Raw genomic sequence first — 22342 nt, forward strand, 5'->3', positions numbered from 1 at the left:
AAAATGGTACAATCACTTTGGAAACATCCTGGCAGTTTCTCATAAAGCTAAATATACAGCAGTCATATACTCCATTCTACCACTTGGTATTCACCCAAGAGAAATGAAAACATAGGTCTACATAAAGATTTTGCACAAGCAACTTCATAGGAACTTTGTTTGCAATAACTCCAAGCTAGAAAGAACCCAACTGTCCATTAACATATGGGCAGTTATATAATCTATGAAACAGCAATAAAAAGGAATGAAATCCTGATAAATGTAACAACACAGATGACTCTCAGAAGACATTATGCTGAGCAAAATAAGTCATTTACAGAAGAATACATACTTTATTACTCTTTAAATATTGAGTTTTAGAACAGATTAAACTAATTACAGTGATGGAAACCACATTAGTATTTGCCTGGGGTAGGGAGTGCAGGGAGATTGATAGTAAAGGGGCACGGGGAAGCTTTGGGATTAATGGAAATGTTTTATATCTTGGTTGTGGTCATAAAAGTTATGTGGATGTATACAGAATATGTATTTGTCAAAAGTCAACAACTATTTAGAATTGTGAATTTTATGTATAGAAAGTATACTTTGGCCAGGTGTGGTGGCTCATGCCTGTAATCCCAGAACTTTGGGAGACTGAGGCAGGTGGACCACCTGAGGTCAGGAGATTGAGACCAGCCTGGCCAACATGGCGAAAACCCATCTCTACTAAAAATACAAAAATTAGCCAGGTGTGGTGGTGCACACCTGTGTGCCAGCTACTCGGGAGGCTGTGGCAGGAGAATCACTTGAACCAGGGAGGGAGAGGTTGCAGTGAGCTGAGACTGTGCCAATGCACTCCAACCTGGGCAGCAGAGTGAGATCCTGTCTCAAAAAATAATAGTAAAATTTTTTTAAAAAGTATACTTTAATAAAGGCATATTCTAATTTTATTAAAGTCCAAATAACAATAATAATACATATGGTGGATAATAAGAACTCACTTAAAATAAAGGTATCTTAAGGATTTTTAAAAACATCAACTTAATAGATAAATGGGTGATGGATGTGAACAAGTAAATGAAAACAAGTCAATGAAGTACAAATGAATATTTGAAAAGATGGTCATTTACTTATATTAAAAGCATAAAATAACACTCAAACATAATTTCTTGTCCATTAGGTTTTCAAATATTAACACGATTTGGAACGTACAGTGTTTTCCAGGACTTGTGGAAGCAGGAACTCTTCCACACTGTTGGTGGAGGTACACATTAGTACAGCCTTCTGTGGGGCAATCTGGCAAAATCTGAAAGTGTGTAAACCCTTTCAACTGAAAAATTCATTGCTGAAAATTTACCATACAGCTATACTCAATGTATGCTCAAAGGTTTAAAAGAAAATGTTGGCGCTTTCCTTGCCAGATTTAAAAGAAAGGAAACAAAATAATGTCCATCAGTATGGAAATAAGTAAATTCTGTTATATCCATACATTATACCTATACATAACAAAAAAGAAGACAAACTTATATGCATCCATATGAAAAATACCCATTTACTAAGTAGAACGGTAAGCTAATACATATTTAATATAATTTTATTTTTGTGAATATATAAGTTTATAAATGCAAAATAAGAGTATAAATGCATACCCACCAAACTGTTCAGGGGTTTTCTTGGGGGTGGGAATAGGATTGCAGAGATGAGGACATGGTGAGGGCTTTATTCTCTCTTCTTCAAGCAATTCTATATTTTTTTACAAGTGTGATTTATTTTTACAATTAAAAATTTCAAAACAAAATCAGTTCATCCCACTCTTTTTTCCCAAACCACTTCATGACTCATCATTGTTTGTGAAAGTACATAGGCCTTAGCTTGGCAGTCAAACCCTCTGTGATCAGATCCAATTTATTATCATTATTACTATTTTTGAGACAGAGTCTCACTCTGTCTCCCAGGCTGGAGTGCAGTGGTGTGATCTCGGCTCACTCCAACCTCCACCTCCAAGGTTCAAGCGATTCTCCTGCCTCAGCCTCCCAAGTAGCTGGGATGATTACAGGTGCCCGCCACCATGCCTGGCTAATTTTTGTATTTTTAGTAGAGATGGGGTATCACCATGTTGGCCAAGCTGGTCTCAAACTCCTGACCTCAAAGGATCCACCTGCCTCAGCCTTCCAAAGTGCTGGAATTACAGGAGTTAGCCACTGCACCGAGCCTCAGATCCAATTTAACAGCCTCAGCAGTGTTTATTGATACACATACTCTCTCAGTTAATCTTCACAGCAGCCCTACGACACTGGGTCTGTGTAATACATGACTGGACTCTGAGGACCCAGCACCATGTCTGGCACATGGTGGGTGCTCCAATAAATATTAATAGAAAGTGACCTGAATACCCTCCATCACTTTCTTCTACTTTTACCGAGAATTTCTCACTTCCCAGTGCTTCTCCCCTTTGTGATGTATCTACTCTGTGCACAGTGCTATCTCAATTAAGAAGCGAGGAGAAAGAATGGAACACAAAGATGAATAAGACATGGTCCAAGCCAGGTGCAGTGGCTCATGCCTATAATCCCAACATTTTGAGAAGCCAAGGCAGGTGTATCCCTTGAGCCCAGGAGTTGGAGACCAGCCTGGGCAACATGGCAAAACTCTGTCTTTACCAAAAAAAAATTGTTTTTAATTAGCTGGGTGTGGTGGCGCATGCCTGTAGTCCCAGCTACCGGGCAAGCTGGAGTGGAAGGATGGCATAAGCCCGGGAGGTGGAGGTTGAAGTGAGCCAAGATTGCACCACTGCACTCCAGCCTGGGCAACAAAGCCAGACACTTCCAAAATAAATAAATATGTTTTAAAGACATGGTCCTTGCTCTTGTGGCTGTGGACAACAAAAATCTCAGCTATAGGTAGTCTCACAATTGGATCACACTACCTTAACCATCTGCCAAGTATGGTCAGGTCACCAAAGGTAGCACCCAAGATGACCTGGAGCAAAAAAGCAGAACTTCCTTGAGTTTCTCTTATCTCTGAAGACATTTTCCCAGCCCTCATAGCCATCAGGGGGCCTCTGGATGTTTGACGGAAGCATCACCCTGTTCTCCTTAAATACAAGGAACCTTCAAAATTTTATTTTTCTCTATTCCAAAGCCTGCTACCAAATCTGGGTTCCAGGAGAGAGGTTCTTAACCCAGGCACATCTTTGACTAATAGAATGAGTTTCCCCTGATGGTGGTGGTGGGAGATGGTACCTTTGCATAAAAAGAATCTTCTTTCTCCTGTATTTTCCATGGACACAAGGTTTATCTGAGGACAGCAGCTCATGCTGCTCAGCATCAGGATTTAGTCAACTAAACTAGTTGGCTGGACAGCTGCCCCCGCCTCCCACATCACTCCCTGAGCATTGAGCCCAAAGGTTGATGAATGGAAGAGGACAAACCCTCCAGAGGGCAGAGAACCCATCCTCAGTCAAAAGGCTGAAAGCACTTTGGGAGGCTGAGGCAGGAGGATTGCTTGAGCCCAGAAAGTTTGAGACCAGGCTGGGCAACATAGCAAGACCCTGTCTCTACAAAAAAAAATTAAAAGTTAGCCAGGCATGGTGGTACTCACATGTTGTCCCAGCCACTTCAGAGACTGAGGCAGGAGGATTGCTTGAGCCCAAGAGCTTGAGGCTGCAGTGAGCTGTGATTGCACCACTGCACTCCAGCCTAGACAACAGAGTGAGACGCTCTCTCAAAACAAACAAACAAACAAACAAACAAAAAAACGCTGTGCATAACTGGACAGATCTACTAAATATGCCAATGCAGTGCTGCTCTCAGCTCAGCCATCAGTTGAAAGTCCCCAGCTGAGAATGGTATCCTGAGCTGTGGGCCACCAACTTCTCCCAGACCCTCTCAAGCATGTTTGGGATGCTCTCCTGGGAATACAAAGAAGCAGGGCTAAAGGGAACATGAAGTAAGTCTCCAGACAGAGGCAGGAGTGAATAAGCAGTTTCAGAAACTGGTGGCTTATGAGCACTGAAATCCGGAAACCCAGGAGGAAGGCTTTTAAGGAACACATGTCTCTCAAATGCCACCCAGGTTTCATTTAAAGAAGTGATTCCTTCAGAAGTGCAGGCAGGGGTCTCCTGGGGTCCAGGTTGCTTGGGGCCAATTGAAGAGAAGCCTAAGGCTGGAGGCACAATGGAAGGAATCAGCGGGGAGGTGGAATTCCTGGGAGAAGGAAGGAGGTACTGGCAGCAGGGCTGGCACTGACTCAGCTGCAGGAAACGAACAGCACAACCCGAACCCTCCAGATGAGGTGGACACAGGGGGATACAAAAGTGTATCTGCTTGAAAGTGGTTCTCTCTGGAAGCCCACTCTCCTCCCGGAAGACACGTGCACCCCTGCCCACAGAAGCACTCCCTGCCTGCAGTGTTGGGATCCCATACGCCAGCCAGACCCGGTGCCCACTCTCACCGGGCAGCAGGCTGAGCAGGCACAGACACTTGCTTTGTCATTTTGTGCTCCTGATGACATGTGGGGTGAGGACCATTATCGTCCCCATTTGCTGGATGTGACACAGGGCTCATAGTGTTAAACAATTTGTCTAAGGTCATGTGTCCAGGGAGCGAAGGAGTGAACCCAGATGTGTTCAGGCATGTCAGGTGCATGCTCCTCCCGGAACCCTGTCTGTGAGGGCCCCGGGGGAGGAGCTGTAAAGCCCACATGACTCCTTCCCTCCACGGGGACAAATGAGCAGGTTAACAATCCAGCTACCCTCCAGCGAGGTTTGAGGGACCCAACATCCATGCACTTAGAATGCGTGTAACGACGGCGCTTCATTAGGATGGAAACAGCAGCGCAGAACAGCATCATCTTTACTCTCAGATCAGCTTCTCAAGACAGGAGCAAAAGTTCAGAAAGTTACGGGTTGAGGTAGGGAATTCTTTTTCAACAGGATTTCAGAAACAGTGAGTTCTAGTCCTAATTCTGCTCCAACCTGTTTTTGGGGTAAGAGAAGGTGAAATTTAAGCTGGGCCTTGGAAGATGGGGAGGATGGGGGTAGGGCTGATAAAAGCAAGATCTGGAGGTGGGTGGGCCTCTCCATTGAGAGTGAGGGTCTCTATTAGCAGAGGGAGACGGGCTCTGCCACAGTGCATCTTCGATGTTGCTGTTTCTCCCAAGAATTTACCCTCTCCACCCAAGATGTTTAGTCTGTCTCTTGTTGACGTAATACCTGTTGTACCTACCATGATGCACAACGCTTTTCCATTACACCTCCCGTCCTCAAGCAAAATTGGAGAGCATAGCATAAAAAGCTGTCACCATAAATGCATGGTGACCATTTTATTAAATGTATTGGATGCAGAGGAAGTTAATCAAATTCACCCAGGAGTCTCTCTTGAAGCCCCCCACATCTGAGTGGAGGCTGGGGTGCAATAGACACCCCCAGCATGCAGGTAGATGGGGGTTAATAACCTTCCTGACAGTTACAATGTGATGTCAGACCTTGGGTGCTGCCTCGCACTTTCAAACCACATCAAACCTGGGCTCTCCGAGTACACAGACCTAGAAGGAAGAAACTGCTCTCTCATCCTAAAGAACACTCCCAGTCTCCTTCCCAATTTCTTAAAGAATGGTCTCGGTGCCAACTTAAATATTGCATTTGGTTGGGAGAGGAGGAACCGCGAGCCCAGAATGGAAGTCAAATTATTCCACAAATATTGCTTATTTAAATAACATTTAAAAAATACATCATGTTCAGTGGTGAAGAACTACTAAATTATTGAATTCCCTGAAGCATCCTATGAGCTTTAAAGTGGCTCATGAAGCCCTATAAAAGAATATAATAAATAGACAAAAAGGAACGCCGGGCTCCATGTCAGAATGCCTGTGCGCGCCAGTGCTAAACATCTTCATGTAATCTTTCCACTTAAACCAATGATTAAACAGATTAAACAGATGATTAAACAAATAAAGATTAATGAAACAAGTAAAGTAATCAAATCTGTATGGGTGTATAAACGAATGATTCCAGACAATATTAGAACAAATTGTCTAAAACTAATAGCGAATGCGTCAGTTCAGCTCCAACAGCTTTTGTTGGGCTCTCACTTGGATGTAATCAAAACATTTGTTTAAACTAAGATGGATATGAGGCGCTAAGATGTCAGTTTTTTGAAAGAGAAAAATAAAACAAAAGCAATGTCTTTGGTGAGGAGATTGGCACCGCCAATAGGGCTGCATTACTGAGGAATCTGGAAATGTTACGTTAAGGGATACCCTGAAATTTAATATCTCTCTGTCTATTTTTGAAAATAGGCTCTGCCCAAATTATAAATATAAGCAAGCCAAAAGAAGACGGTGATATCTGAAGTACTTGAGAATTTGAGAGGGAGAGAAAAACTGTTTGCCCCTCCACCCCCAGAACTTTAGAAACCCCTTTTTAATTATTGGTCATTGATATGCTAATTACAACACGTGCTTATCATTTTCTTCTTTCCTTGAGAAGCGACTATTCCCTGTGTGCTCTTGGAAGGAATAAAATGAGATTTCTTAGCGAGAATGCTCTATTCAGATTTTTTTTTTCATTAATTAAAACTAGTGAATTTTTTTTTGTCCTACTTACGATAGTTACTTTGTTTCAACCTGCTGACGGGTACTGGGGTTTTAATTGCAATTTGTTTGGGATTCCTGACAGAGCAAATCTAAACCCTTGCTACTCCAGGTGTGACCCTTGAACTAGCAGCCTCACATGGAAGCCCATTAGAAATGCAGGTTCTCAGGCCCTGTCCCAATCTGCTGAATCTGGATCTGTGTTTTATCGTTTTTCTCAGATAGAGTTTGAGAGGCACTGAACTGTGTAGTTTGGGTGGTGGAAAATTCTCTCAGCACGTCAGCAAAGAGATGAAGAGAGAAGGGCCATTATCTTTCTTCAAGGTAAGACTCTGTAAGAAATGCTTTGAAAACATTACTTTGGGAAGAGTGGCTAGCTGGGAGTCTGCTGCAATGTTTTGGCTGGGACCACAGGGCCTCTCAAGGGGTAACCAGAGCAGCCTCATGCTGTGTCTGTCCTGCTCCTGGGAGCCTGGCCGCTGCTGCCTGCTGGGACAGTGGATGCAGGCTGTGAAGGGAGGTGTCTTGGTTGACACTGTTGGATCGCAAGCAGCAGAAATCAGACTAGACTAAGAAAAAGCATAAGTCATTTGCTTGTTTCTTTTCCGTAAAGATACAAGGAGGCTCCTGGAACCTATAGGCAAGATGCTGCTTCAGGAAAGTACTGATGCTATCGCCCAGACAGCCCCATGACTCTCTCCCCTTCTCTCTCTCTCTCTTTCTCTTTCATTCTTTCCTCTGCCTCTCTCTGAGTCTCTGTTTAATGTTGTCTCTCTGAAAACCAGCTCACTCTGTCTAGTTTTTGTCACAGCTATCTGCCCGACTATACCCATCGCAGACATATTACTTCCAGCTACCTACAGACTTTGTCTCTCGGCCAAGTTCCAAATTCAAGATGAGAGACTGCAGGTGGCTTTGTTTAAGTAGTGACTACCCAGTCCAATCAACTATGGGGGTGAGACCATGTCGAACAGCCATGCCTATGGGGAACGTAGCCCTGTGCCTGGCAGGTGTGTGTGTGAGAGAGAGAGTGTATGTGTGTGTTCTCAGACAGACGGAAGCACAGCAACTCACCCAGGGTTGGACAGTAGTGGCAGAGAAAACACTGTGGGCCTCAGCCTCCTCTGAGCCCTCCTCAGCAGTCTTCCTGGGGTCCTGCATGAGCTAAGCGAGCCTCATTATCACTCCCCTTGCCCTCTCTCCATGCTATCACCTCCCTTTCAGCACCAGACTCTGGTCTTCAGTGCTCACAGGCTTTCCCCTCACTGTTCAGAAAATACCGTACCTGTGGGGGTTCCTTAGTGTCTTGAAATGTGCTGACAATGGCCCAAATGCCAACATCTCAGACCCTGATCTCTGAAGGAGACTGCACCTAGTAGCGTAAAGCAGTCTGTGTGATGCTGTGGATGGCAGTGCGTGGCTGCACCATTCCTCCGGGGTAGCCTGTGGGAATCTCACAGGGGCCTCCAGAAAGCAGCACCTGCTCTGGAAGGTGGAAATGAAGTTCTTTGGGGAGATATTTGAGAGAGGAGATATTTAGGAGTGGAATTGCTTTTTTGGAATTCCCTAATCACTCCCAAATCAGGGGATTGAGAGAGGGAGAGATCAAGAAAGAGCAGAGAAATTGATTAAAACTCAAAGGGCCTGTTAAAAATACAGAAGCCTGGGCCCCAACTGATGGTCCTGAATCAGAATCTCTGGAGGCGGAATTTGGGGATGTAATTACTAAGCTTCCCTTGGCACCACTCCCCCGCCACCCTTCCCCCAAGTGGCTGACTTGGCCTAGCCATATGGGCACCTAGGAACCACTGCACTGACCAGACAGGGACCCAGGGGGCCCGGAGAGGTCCTTTGTTCTATGGTCAAACAGCAAGTTGGTGGTGGGCTTATGACTGAAGTCTGGGTCTCTCAACTCACATTCTAGTATATTCCCAAAGCAGGGCAAGGCTCAAAGATGGGAGAAGGGGAAGCCAACCGAGAAAAAGATAAAAAGTTCTTTAGATCGGAACAAAAATATTCAGAAGTCAGAAAGGCTTTAATGTGCACAGCTGCTGGCACCAGGTTAAGGACACCAGGACTGCCCCTCTCCTGGGCCAACTAGAGTCTCCTCCCAGCCCACCCCAGAGTGCAGACTCGGTCACACTCCCCACTCACTATTAACTCAGGTCCTGTGGCAAGGGAAAAGACCAGAGACCTTGGAGTCAAAGGGGCCTGTGTCCAGGCTTTGGTTCTGCTCTTTGTGTGATCTAAGAACAAGTTCCTAAATGTCTCAATGTCTCAGTTCCTATCTGGACGTCAGTCCCCTCAAGAGCAGAGTCCAAGAAACAGGCTTGCCTGTAGGTCATTTACCTTGGAAAGGATCCAGAAGGAAGGACCAGCCAGGGGAACATGGGAGGTGGGAAGCTCATACAAGGATCCATTATTGAGTAAGCTACTGCTACAGCCACCTTCTGAGCCACCCTATAGAATACATCACAGAAACGTCCAAGCAGGGAGGAGTGGAGAAAACATTCCTCGTTAGCTTCTGTTCCTCACTGGTTAAGGGCAACTGCACAGCTCCCTCTCCTGCCCATGGGGTCCCTGAGCCACTTGATGCTTTGGCATCTGAGAAGCCCCGGGATAGGAAGTGAAAGCCCCCAGAATAGTGGGTAAAACCTTCTTGGAACTGCTCATTAGAGTGGCTGGAGCAAGAGGAGGGACCAAGATTTTCATAAAGTATCTGATAGAGTTCCCTGTATGGTTTTTATGGGATAAGAGCAGAGTAACAGCCCAGAATCGGAGCTGCAAGCAACAGAAACTAGCTGTGATTATCACAAGCAGAAAGGATCCTCAGAATCAACAAGGAACTGAAGAGCAAGGCTTGCAAAATGGAGAAAACAAACGTAACTGCTGACAGCCAAGCGGTAGGTGGCACAATGAGCAGGTCCACTGCTGCGGGGCTGTGTCATGAGTCCACTCTAATGGTCCCTTTACCTTTGACGATTTGCTCATGATTCAGAGTCCAGGTGGGAGTGTCTGAACTACAGGAAGTAGGCCAGGTGTCCTCACCAGAAATACTCCTGGGACTAGGGAGGAAGCATCTTGCCCCGTTTCCTTTCCAAGGTGGAAGGCAGGGCTTTACCTCCCACCAAGATTCATCACTAGGAGAGGACTTAGGGTTTGGCAGTCCAAAGAGTGAAAAATATTACTATTTAATACATACCACATGTGAAATGTGCCCAATAGAGACACTGATGCTTAGCAGTTGCTCAAGAAAACTCAAGGAAGCTAAAGTGATTCACAGTCCGTGATGAAGTCATCTTTCTGACATTCTCTGGTCCCATACCCCACTCACACTGTGACTGACCAAGGCGTTTCTGTAAGGAACCGCAGGCCTCATTAAAGCCAAACCCAGAACCCACCAGGGAAGCTTCCTGATGAGAAGAGGCCACGGTGCTGATGAGTTCCCGGCTGTTCTCCCTCAGCTCTGCCTCTCTGCAGGATTAACTTTGATTTCTGCTGCCCAGAGAGATCCTCAAGTCTCTTTCTGAATGCTTTGCTCCTTTCTAGCCCTGGAGAGTTTAAGGATTTACGTTTGTGTTGATGAGGGAGGTGCTGCCTCATACCATCAGGGAGCCCTAACATGCGAGAACTGGAAAGGATACTAGAGAGAGTCTCCCCATTGTCTGGATGGGGACACTGAGTCCAGAAAAGGTTGTCCAAGATCACATAGCTTGTGAACATCAGGGCAAGAACAAGGGACTCAGTTACAAAATCCCTCAACTCTTCCCTCTGGATTGGTCAGCTCTCCACACACACCCGCCCCCACCCCACCTCCCCCAACGACAGGATGCTTTAACCCAATCACATCTTTAGAGATTGCCTTTAAAAAGAGGCTCTTTCAAGTATCAAGGCCAGCCTTCTCTCGCTTCCCCACTCACTCCGGAGCTACTTCTGAGCCATTTCCCTTGTGTGCGAAGGTTGGCAGTGATGGTGTTTTGAGTGATTTCCATGACAAAGAGCCAATTTGAAGACCATGAAGATCTACAAATGTGCCAAGACAAGGACATTTCAGCAGAACCATGACACCATGTCCTCTTAGACCTGGAAAGAATTTTGGAGAATTCCAAAATTAAGAATGAAGCCTTATTTTGCCAATGAAGAAACAAAACCCATAGATGAAAAGTGACTTTCCCAAGGTCCCACAGCTAATCAGTGGCAGATCAAGGCCTAGAGTTAAATTCCATTCTCCAAGTGTGATGTTCCTTCCATCCCACTATGCTGGAGAACGCTTCCCCATCCCAAATGGCTTATCCGTTGAGTCATCTCTGGCAAAGTCCTTTGGCAAACTTTCGCCCTTCCTTTGTCCTCAAAAACAACATCTTTCCACACCACTTTGCAAGCATCCATTTGCTGTCCTAAAATTACTGCAGCCTCATGTGCTTATTTTAGCTACAATGGGTCTGCAATTTACACTCAGCTTGTGTGAGTTGCCCAAAAGCCAGAATCAATCCCCAATCCCCATGCAAGCCTGTCTTTGAGTGGAGATCATGAAACGCAGGCCAGTTATGGCCAAAAAAATATCAAGGAGGAAAGGATTTAGCGAGCTTCTGCCCTTTCCACATTCCCTGGGTCACTAAAGAAGCTACTTCCATTAAGAATTCTCACTCGTCTGTAACCCAAGAAATAAATCAGGTGCTCAACTGAACCACACTTCCAGGGTGGCTCCCCATCATGTATCAGGGAGTTGGCACTGCGGGCACCAATATTTATAGATCAGGTCAAGCAACGACACATTAAGCACGTTCTAAGAAACAGAGGTGTTTGCATGCTCGACACCAACAGGGAAGGAGTGAAAGAAATGGAGCGCTGGAGACCTGCAGAATGTTTCAGGCAGCCTTGAGGATGTGGAGGGCAGTGTGGGAGGCATATAGGAATTCCCAGGTGCTTTACAATATCCATTTAATCATCCAATAGTTCCTGTACTTTAAGGTGGTTGTCTGAATTGTGGGTGTTTAAGCAAACATCATGCTTTTCAGCTTCAATCCATCCTTGTATTCCTGCAGTGCCCAGCACAGTAGCTGGCACACATTGGGTACCCAGTAATTGTCTGCTGAGGGAATTAATCCCTTTACAAAATAAAAGCGATGCAGTCTTGCTCATAGTTCTACCCAGCGAGGGTACACTCACTAAGTAACTGCTTGGTAAGTAGCTTTCCATAGGGTGTCCCATGGCTCCTGCCTTCAAGGGGCAGGCAATTTAGCAGAGGAAGCAAGTAGCACACACGTGGTATGATGATATTTTTCATCTTTAATGTGCTTTCTCGCTTGCTTTCTTGGAGGGTGACCTTGGTCCATCCCAGGGAACCATCTGCCTGGGGAGAGACTAGACTTTGTTTCCAAAGGGATGCAGAAAGAAAGATTGAGGCAATATTCAGTTATTGACACACAAAATAGGATTTTGCATGGGAGCACTAGTCTAGTGGTGAACCCAGGTATTGTCTCAGAAAGGATATTTAAAATTCCTTTATCTTCTCCACTAGCATGCTAACTGCCAAAACCAGGGGATAGTTCACACTCTTCCTAACCAGTGGGCAAAACATGGGCCCTGTTTGCCATTAAGGCTCAAGCAATCCTCAAGCAATGACACATTAAGGCCCAGCCAAGAGTTGGAGGTGGAAAGAGGGAGGATACGATGAGTGTGAGCCCCTCAATCTCCCCCAACACAGAAATGGCTGCAGCAGGGAGTGATGAGCCCGCCACCAAGGTGGACTGCAGGCCAGAGGGCTAGACACAGGACTGGCTGACCCCAGCAGGTCTGCATCCACGGGCATTGAGAAGAGGCAGAGTCAACCAAAAGGTGCCACCGAACTACGACCAAGCCAAGGGAGACCCATCACAGTCTTCCCCTGCCTCAGGCTCTGGCAACGAATGACCCCAGAGCAAACAACACCCAGGTGGACAGGGCAAGGGAAGACAGGACACACCATCCACAGGCTTAGACTCATCCCCCACACTGTCACCATATGGATGTGTAAGTCCCTCTTCCCATGTATGTGGACCCCACCTTAGCAAGTGCAACAGTTGAGTATTTTTACTCCAATGAGCAAAAATTTTCCTAGTGGGGCTGTTCAAAATTATTAGAGCCAACTACATTCAGTCATACTAAAAAATTCAAATTGATTTTTTTCCGTGCTCACCAGTATTGAGAGGAAGATCTGGTTAGTTATGGAAAAGTACCAGCCAGTTATATTTTCTCTGCCTATATGAATACATATATCTCCTGCGCAAGGTAGCATGTCATGATGGCCAAATGAATGGAAGGATGGGAGGCTAGCAGAAGCCCAGAGCAAGACCAGGCGAGGGGAGAGTGGGCATTTCCCATTCCTGTCTGACCAGCTCTACTTTCTCAGTTCCAGTCATCTGCTCTTCCTTGGAGAACACACCTCCCACAGGCCAGGTGGTCAGGGTGAGGTTATCAGTCACAGTCCCCTTCCCACCAAGGCTCAGGCAGATGACCCCCCCTCCACCGGCCAATCAGAGAGGTGGCGGCTATGTGAATGTAGTGATTGGTTCTGGGCGGCTGTGTGAGCCAAGTAGGACTGCTCAGGTTTCCTCTAAAAACCGACATGCTGGGGGAAAAAGAGATGCTGGGAGAGACAGGAAACTTCTTCCTTTTGACTTTCAAGCCATAAGGAGTCAGTCTTCAGGCTACCAGGGCCCATACTCCTTACCTCACATGGAGAAGGACACTGACTCACAAAGGGAAGCCAAGAAAAGAGATGGCTAGAGACAGACAAAGTCCCAATGGCATAATTTGTTTCCTGGATCCGTCTGTGCCTCAGGTTAACCTTAGACTCCTCAGTTACATGAATCACTAGTTTCCATATTTTTCTTCTCAACCTAGTTTGAGTTGAGGTTTTTATTGTTACCACCAAAGACAGCCTTACTCATATAGAGCTATCAGGAAAGCTTCTGGAGCAGATGTGTCTCAAGCTAAACCTTGGAAGATGAGAAGTGCAGTGGGCTGAATGTTTGCATCCCCTTGGAATTCATATGTTGGCATTCTAACTGCCCCTGTAACGGAATTAGAAAGTGGGGCTTTGGGAGGTGATTAGGTTATGAGAGTGGAGTCCTTATAAACGCAATTATGGCTGAGCTCGGGTGGCTCATGCCTGTAATCCCAGCACTTTGGGAGGCCAGGGCAGAAGGATCTCTTGAGCCCAGGAATTCAAGATCAGTCTGGGCAATGTAGCGAGACCCCTTCTCTACAAAAATAATTAAAAATTAGCCAGATATGGTGGCTAATGTGCACCTGTAGTCCTAGCTACTTGGGATGCTGAGGCAGTAGGATCATGTGAGCCCAGGAGTTTGAGGCTGCAGTGAGCTATAATCATACCACTGCACTCCAGTCTGGCTGACAGAGTGACACCCTATCTATTAAAAAAGACACAAGAAACATGATCTCCCTCCACCACATGAAGATACAGCAAGAAAGTGGCCCTATGTAAACCAGAAAGAGGACTCTTGCCAAGAACCCAACCATGCTGGCACCCTGACCTCAGACTTTCAACCTCCAGAGCTGTGAGAAACTAAGTTGTTGCTGTTTAAGTCACCCAGCCTATGGTATTCCATTACAGAGGCCCAAAGTGATTAGGACGCAAACTTGTGTGTTCAATTTTTAGTCTGGTGACAGGGACGGACAACACAGAAAATGGAGGAGAATGAACGCAAACATGGAAGGTGGTATGTGGGATCTATCTGGTTGAAGCATAGGAGTGTAGAGAGAAGAAGTGGAGCACAAGGTCCAGAGTGAGACTGGGCCCAAATTACGGAGATTCTGAATAGCAGAGAGAGGAAGGCCCTCCGTTTTCCTAAAGGCAGGGAGATTCATAAAAGATGTTTGAGCAGAATATGGCAATATAGAAATAGTCTCGTGCGAGGATTACTCTGACCTTGAAGCCAGAGATCTTATGCAAATTAAACTACAGCTTCCAGGTGGTCATTCTCCCTGCATTTATTTACATTGGCGTCTGTACCCACAATTAGAATGAGCATCCTACGAAGGACCTTAAAAATCACTGGGTCCAACTCCTACTTTTACCAAAGAGAAAACTGAGGGCCAGAGAAGGGACATGACTTGTCTGAGATCACTAAGCAAGCCAATGGCAAAGCGTAGACTAGAATCCAGGTCCACATGTGCCTAGACTGCAAAAGAAATGTCAGAATCTTTTAGCAACTTTTCTCCTAGGTAAGTGGGAGGCCAAACACCTATATTTATTTTCTATTGATGCAGAACAAATCAGCACAAACTCAGTGGCTTCAAATAGCACCCATCTACCAGCTCATGGCTCTATAGGTCAGAAGTCAGCACAGCATTGCTGTTCCCTGATCAGGTAATGACACAACTGAGATCAAGGTGTGGCCAGGCTGAGTTCTCAACTGAAGGCACTAGGGAGAAATCCACTTTCAAGCTCATTCTTGTTGTTGGTAAAATTCATTTCCTTGCGGTTGTTGGACTGAGGTCTGTTTTCTCAAGGACTATTCTCAGCTTTTAGAGGCCACCCAAATTTCTTGCCACGTGGACTCCTCCATTTTCAAGCTAGAAATGGTGTATGGAATCATTCCCATACTTCAAGTTTCTAACTTTCTCTTCTGCAACCAGCTGGAGAAAACTCTGTGCTTTTAAAGGACCCATGAGATTAGGTCAGTCTCACCCAATAATTTCCCTGTTTTTAAGCCAACTGTTTAGGGACCTTAATTATATCTGCAAAATCCCTTCACAGCAGTACCAAGAATGGGGTTTGACAAAGAGGGGAAAGTGTGTGTGCACCAGGGTAATCTTGGGGATCATCTCAGAGTTCTGCCTCCCACAGCATCATACTGCCATCCCCCAGCATGGGCCACTAATTGGGGAGTCAGACAGCTTATGTCATTGAAGTGGGATGTGCATTGGGTGGTATATAACCACGCAGAAGGCAAGACCATCACCTCAAATAAAGAACCAGAACTCAAGGCTCAAAGCAAGGGCCCCTTGGCTCAGGGCAGCTATCTGAGCTAAGCAGCCCACAGCTGTATCTGTCTGCATTGGGCATCTGTGTTTGTTTAGGGGATTCTCCTCATGATTGACAGTACTATCTGTGACCCACATAAGTGTGCCGGCAAGATTCAGCATGGTCATGTGCACTTCCTTAGTAACTCCTTCATTTGCGTTCCTGGATTTGTGACATCCTACCATTAGCTGGCCCGGCTCTTCCCCACCCCTCTCCTGCAACTAACTCATGGCCCTGAAAGAACCTGCACCATCCTCCACTCTCCTGGGCCAGCCTGCGCTGGTCACTGTGCAGCCTGGAAGAGCCATCAGAGTGGTGATGACCCATGCCCTCTGCTGAGTGACCACACTGCAGCAGCATGGAACCCAACATCTCCCAGGTCACTGGCCTGGGTCATCTGGATTCAACCAATCCAGCCCAGCCAAGCACCCTTATGTCAGCCATGAGCCACGTGATCAGTATTCAATAAGTGTTCAGCACTTAACTTGTTTAATCAATTCCTTTACAGAGTCCCATGGGACTGACAGGAAAAAACTACCCAAATACAGAAATCCAGAGGGAAACAAAAGGAAGAACCCATTGTTACTCTAATTCCAGCCCCTGACTTCCCTCCTCCCTACAAGGAGAGCTTGCCCTTGGGAGAGGCCTGCTTCCCAATGCCCTGGGACAGTTCTGGAAGGTCGGCGCCCCCAGCAGGACCCCCTAGCAGGAGCCACTCAGTCTGGGAGAAGCAGCAACTGCCACACTGTCTTGTGCTCCAGCAGAGGGCTGACTCTGATTCTCCCAGGCTCCAGCAGGTCGGCTCAGCTCCGAGCAGTTTGTTTTTTGAAAGTCTCATAAATTTCCAAGAAACTTCTCCAGACAACTGTCACGAGGCTGCACCTGCCAAACAAACACAAACAGAGCTCTCCTCCACCAGATTAGTTACTTAATTAAGAAGAGAAAGAGACAAGGCACATAATGTGGAGATAATTACCCATCTTGCCAAGTCTCCAAGTGTAGCGTGGCACACGCGAGCAAATTGCAGCACCGCCGCTAATGCATATTCATCCAAAGTTGTAACTGCTGTGAACATTTTCCACACAGACAGCAATATGTTCAACCAACAATCTGAGCTCCTTCTCAGATTCCAGCATCTTCCCACACCCTTACCCTGCCTTCCCAGGCTCCCTCTCTGTCTTTCTGTGAAGGAATTTGCTAAACAAAGCAAATAGCAAACCAGTTACAAGTGAATGTGACCAAAATCCATTCCAGGTGACACTGTTGGGAACAATCAATTCTGGACCCAAAAAATGAGGTGAGGTGTTTGAGTTTTTTCCCTAACCTGTTTACTCATTCAATTTAATTTCATGTAATTTAATTACAAGGATTTATTGAGCATTTACTGTGTTAGGCCCAGCGCCAATCAGTACTAGACACAAAGATGAGTGCAATGAGGTCTCATTCCAAGAGGCTCACAATCTGTGAATAGAGGAGCTCTCCTCCATGAGATAAGGTGGGTGGGTATTATTTTAATCCTCTTTGACAAATGAAGAAACAAGGCCAAACAGTTAAGTAAACTGCCAAAACAACAGAGTAACTAAATAGGTGATTAGGCCTTGATCCTAGATTATCTGACTCTAGTTTCTATGTACAAGGCAGACAAGGGGAAATTCCACCTTGGAGACAGAGGAGAACAGAAGAAAGAACAGAGCCTGGAAAAGCACAGGAGATGTGGGCTCTGCCACCTTAGACAAATCACTGAACTGTGAAGGTTTTCAATTTTCTCATTAATAAGATGCAGATGGTGAGATCTAAGAAATAGAAGTGATGATAAGATTAAATAAAATCAGATTCCTAATACTACTACCTAGGACAGTGACTGGCACTTGGTAGATGCTTAGTAAATAGTTGTGTGCTTCCCTTGGCCAAAATTGAAGGGCACAATGGGCACAATGGGAGACCAGAGGAAGGAGAGATCAAGGATAATGGGTGAGGCTGGGGGACCTTAGGCAAGAAGTGTAATTTGAGTAGGTCTTGATGTGGGAGTAAGACCAAAGCAGACAGAAATGGAAGCAAGGACATTTTAGGTGCTGGCAACAGTATGAAGGAGAGACACACAGTCAGGAGAAAGCAGCAATGCTGTGGCCAGAGCCTGGGCTTCTGAGGGTGAAAAGGGAGATCAGGCTGGAAGAGTAGGCTGGGGTCAGGTGGTGTGCTGTCCTGATTAGAAAAACAATCCAGGACACTTGAAATATAGTTTGGAAAAGTAGAGCTAAGGTCACCCCATTAACAAGCAGACAGTCAGGCCTTTAGAGAAGAAAGAACATGAGGAGTCCCATACACATGGAGACAAAGGAATGGTTTGATTATTTCTAGACCATGCTCAAGTGGTAGGGAAATTGACAACATTGTCAACTTGGTTTGAAAACACACTTGGCCATCTTTCTCAGATGGCCTACTCCTCTCTGTATAGCCTTCTTTGCCCTGGGTCAGCCAAGAGAGCCAACAGGAGACCATGCTAAATTTCTTTAGAAAGATGAATACATTGGCTCACTCTGAAGAAACTCAGAATTGCCTTTCCCATCTAAAGCTAGGCCCTGAGGACATCCAAGGATAGTTAGGAAAAAACTACCATTACCACTGACTTTCTTGATCGAATCCTAAGCAATCAGGGCATTTCTATTTCTGCTTCGTCTAGCAGGAGTAACAAATACGTTCAACTAAGATGTCAACTCTAATTGATTGGATCTGCCTGGAGCACAGAGTAGTGAACACCGTGAGGACACTTCATGCACCACTATTGTTTAGCAGTGCCTGTCAAGGGCACGGAATGGAGTGGCTACATAGTTATTTGCCATCCTTGGCAATCATTCCTTGGTCTCTGGTTACCTTAAGCCTACATCGAGTCTTGGGGTTTTTCCCCCCCATTTCTAAAGGAGTGGAGATCAGAAAAAGAACAAAAGAACAACAGTAGCTACCCCATATGGTGAACTCTTATGGTGTTAGAATGAAGGGAAAGTAGCTTTGTTCTCAAATTGCCCTTTCATGGCTAAGAATGAGCATCAGCCTATTGTACTGGCTCTCAGCCTCCACAGTGCATCAGAATAGCCCAGGGAGCTATTGACTTGGTTAACCCACAGATAACTGGTTTCAGTTGATCTGGGGCAAGGATAGGCATCAGTATTATTTTGGCATGCGTTTTGGTTTTCTGTTTGTTTGTTTGTTTGTTTGTTTTAGACAGAGTTTCGCTCTTGTCACCCAGGCTGGAATGTAATGGCGCAATCTTGGCTCACTGCAACCTCTGCCTCCCAGGTTCAAGCGATTCTCCTGCCTCAGCTTCCCAAGTAGTGGAATTACAGGCACCTGCCACCATGCCCGATTAATTTTTGTATTTTTAGTAAGGACAAGGTCTCACTACGTTGACTTCGAACTCCTGGTCTCGAACTCCTGACCTCAGGTGATCTGCCCACCTTGGCCACCCAAAGTGCTGGGATTACAGGCGTGAGCCACTGTGCCCGGCCTCATCAGTGTTTTTTAAAGCTTCCTAGGTGGCTCTGATGCGCAGCCAAGGTTGAGGGTCTTTGTGCCTACTGTAAGCTCAACTGACAAAGCAACATCCAACATCCAGTTCATGACTTAGGTCCCATCATGAGGTTCCTGTTCCTCATTTGAAGGAAAGGCCATCAGAAGGTTCTAGCCTTTGCCCTGCGTGTGCATAAAGCTCAGCTGATGATAGCTATAAGGTGATGGGAGCTGTGAGAGGGAGAGTGTATTCTGCTGGTATGGTCAGGGAAGGCCCCACAGAGTCAGGCCTGAGCTGGGCCTTAGGAAGATGGGCAGAATTTGGACAGACCGACTGACTTGCAGGGAAGGCAGGGCATCACGTGGGCAGAGACTGGAGGCTGGTGGGAACAGAGGCCCTAGACAGGAGTGGTGAGAGAGAACATGAGGGACCAAACCCACGTGACCACAGAGAACTTTCTGAGAAACGAGGTCATGAACCTGGGACCAGCTCCTGCCAGGGGTGAGCTCTCCCTAGACTTACCTGCCTGCGAAGTCCTCCTTCTGGGAGCCCCACATCTAGCCAGCTTCTAGCCCCAGGTACCCAATTGTCCTTCTGATCACACTCTCTCTATAAATTTCATTCCAAAAATAAACTTCAGGGTGAGTCTTGACCTGACCTGCCCTTAAGAGTTCACTAAGGCCTCCCTCCCTCCCGACAGAACACTGGGCTTCCTTAGGCAGTGTCTCCCCTGCCTGAGCCCCAGGGCCCCTCCCTGCCAGTGTGTGTGCCTAAGACTGTCAAGAGCCTGTTGTTTCAACTTGAGACCTGTCCACATTGTTTCTCATGTCCACCCCTGTCTTCCGCCTGTTCACAGGGACTTCTATATTAGTCATCTGTTGTCAGGGAAATGCTCAGCTTCCCCCAAGGTGTAAATCCTAAGGGATTCAAATAGGGAAGAGGGGAAAACGATTTACTAGACTGGCTTGGTCCATATATTCTCCAACACGTGGATGACAAATGCTGGAGTGGGGTCTCGAAAGGTGGGGTCCTCCTACCCCCAGCATTAGCATTACCAGAAAGGCTTGTTAAATGCAGATTCCTGGACCCCCACCCTGACTTCCTTAATAGAGGGTGGGCCTTAGGATAACCTGCTGATAACCTGGTAAAATGGGCATCTGGAGATCAGGAAAAAAAATCATCTCAGGCATTGTTGGTATACAGAATATGGTTCTGGAGGGCTGTGGCATTTTCTCTGACTTGACCATGTCTGAGTGTTTTTAACAGTGTGTCTTCCTCACTTGCCATCCATAGGGATGTGTGTGTGTATGACACAGAGCTGGAGAGGCAGAGACACAAAGAGTAAATAAATACAGAAACCCAGACTTGTGCTTTGGAATGTTTTCTCTGGGCCCCAGTAAGCTACCTCCTATTCCCTTGCAAATCACTTGGAGCTCTCGTGGTGAAAAGGGTGTTTCAAAGTTGTTAAAGACAAATTGGTATTTAATTAAATCTCCATTCCTGATAGAAAGAATAGTAGTGGTCAGAATCATTTTATGCCAAGATCAAACACTCACAGCTCTGCCTGTTCCCCGGGGAACCACAGAACTATTCCCCACTGTCAAGTGGACCAAAGACTGTCTCTCTTTCTGCTTAGGTATCTGTTAATCATTGACACTCAGTTAGCCCTGTAACATATTAGAAAGTGCTTTGTAGAAAGTGCTTAGAAAGTCCTATTCAAATATAAGGGATAATTATTACACAGACCTGTTCTCTCCACTGAGAGCATCTACTCCAGGTCGTGTGCTCTGCCATACATCACCTTGTGTAATTACTGGTGGAGGTCCTGGATTCTCATCCCTGTTTTACAGAACCAAGGAGACAGAGGTGTAAATGACTTGCCCAGGGTCACACAGGCAGTGAGAGGCGGGGTTCTGTGTGCTTCTAGAGAAACCCTCTTTCTACTTTGCCTTCTTCAGTGCCGCGTTTTCTTTCTTTCACCGAAGCCAGGATTTTCTCCACTGGTTAGTGACATCCCGCCTGACCTTCATTGTGTCCAAAGAGACAGTGACATTTTCAAAGCAACTCATTTTAATGTCTTCTGATTAAAAATGCCTGCTGGCATATATGCTATGGAGACCATTAGGAGGTAAAAAGCAATGGTGTGAAAAGCAGCAAACGAATCACAGATGGCTGTCAGGTCACTCGACCTGGGGACATAGGCACGCATGCCCCATGTTACAGCGATTGTGAGCCTGCCTCCTTCCGTGTGTTAGCTGGATGTCCACTGTACGAGGGTCCTCTGGGGCGGGAGGAAGAGGTGGGAGACACAGCCTGCCACCCAGGAACTTGTATTTGAATAGCTTCCATTTGTGCAGAATGTGCACTCAGCCCTTAGGCCTTCTTTTACAAGGTGGTTAGTGAAGAAGGCTTACAGGTTTAAAAGGGGAGCATTATTAGGAAGGGAGTGGTGGCATCTTAGTGATAATGCTGGTGGTGTAGAAGAGCAAAGCTGGATGGTCCTGGAGGCTCATGCCCGAGATGGCACCCAGCAGGTAAATTTGGCTCCAGGGTCAACAGGCAGACTCCAGGCTCTGCACATTGGAGGTGACCACTTTGCAATAAGACCTCTTCATCACCAGGAAGCCCCCAGGTGGGGCCCAGGAATCTGCATTTAACAAGCCTCTCCAGGAATGCCAATGCTGGGGGTAGGAGGACCTCACCTTGTGAGACCCCACTCCAGCCTTTGTCTTCCAGGTATTGGCGAAGTACTATTGATCTACAATGACTACGCCACCTCTGTAGGCTCCGTAGTCAGGGCTTATTGACTAAATGTTCCCTGGCCCCTTTCCCATAAGAAGGTAAAGCATCACAAAGGTGGGAGTCTTTCAAGGGCACATCCAGTGTGGTGAGCATGGCCTAAATAGGCACTCTGAGAGATCATTCAAGCTCCAGGGTTGGGTGTGCCCCGCTATGTCTCTGCTTAGAGGTTGTACTCTGGGACACCTTACTGTATACATAAGCAGGCTCCCTTTGCAGGGCAAACATGACGGTAATTGTATTTTTGTAAAGTGGAGTGAGCAAACAATATGCAAAAATCATGAGACTCTGTCTTTGTCTGGGGGCTGGTTCCAATGGCTGGGTTGACTATATGGGAAAAGCTTTAGAAAAGGTTTCCTGGTTGGGCCCAGCCAACTGCCAGGGACACAGCAGGGGAGCGAAAGGCCTTGTTTCTCCCATGGGAGTCCTAAAGGGCA

This window comes from Chlorocebus sabaeus, chromosome 26 (assembly GCF_047675955.1).
Source record: "Chlorocebus sabaeus isolate Y175 chromosome 26, mChlSab1.0.hap1, whole genome shotgun sequence".
Classification (NCBI taxonomy): domain Eukaryota; kingdom Metazoa; phylum Chordata; class Mammalia; order Primates; family Cercopithecidae; genus Chlorocebus; species Chlorocebus sabaeus.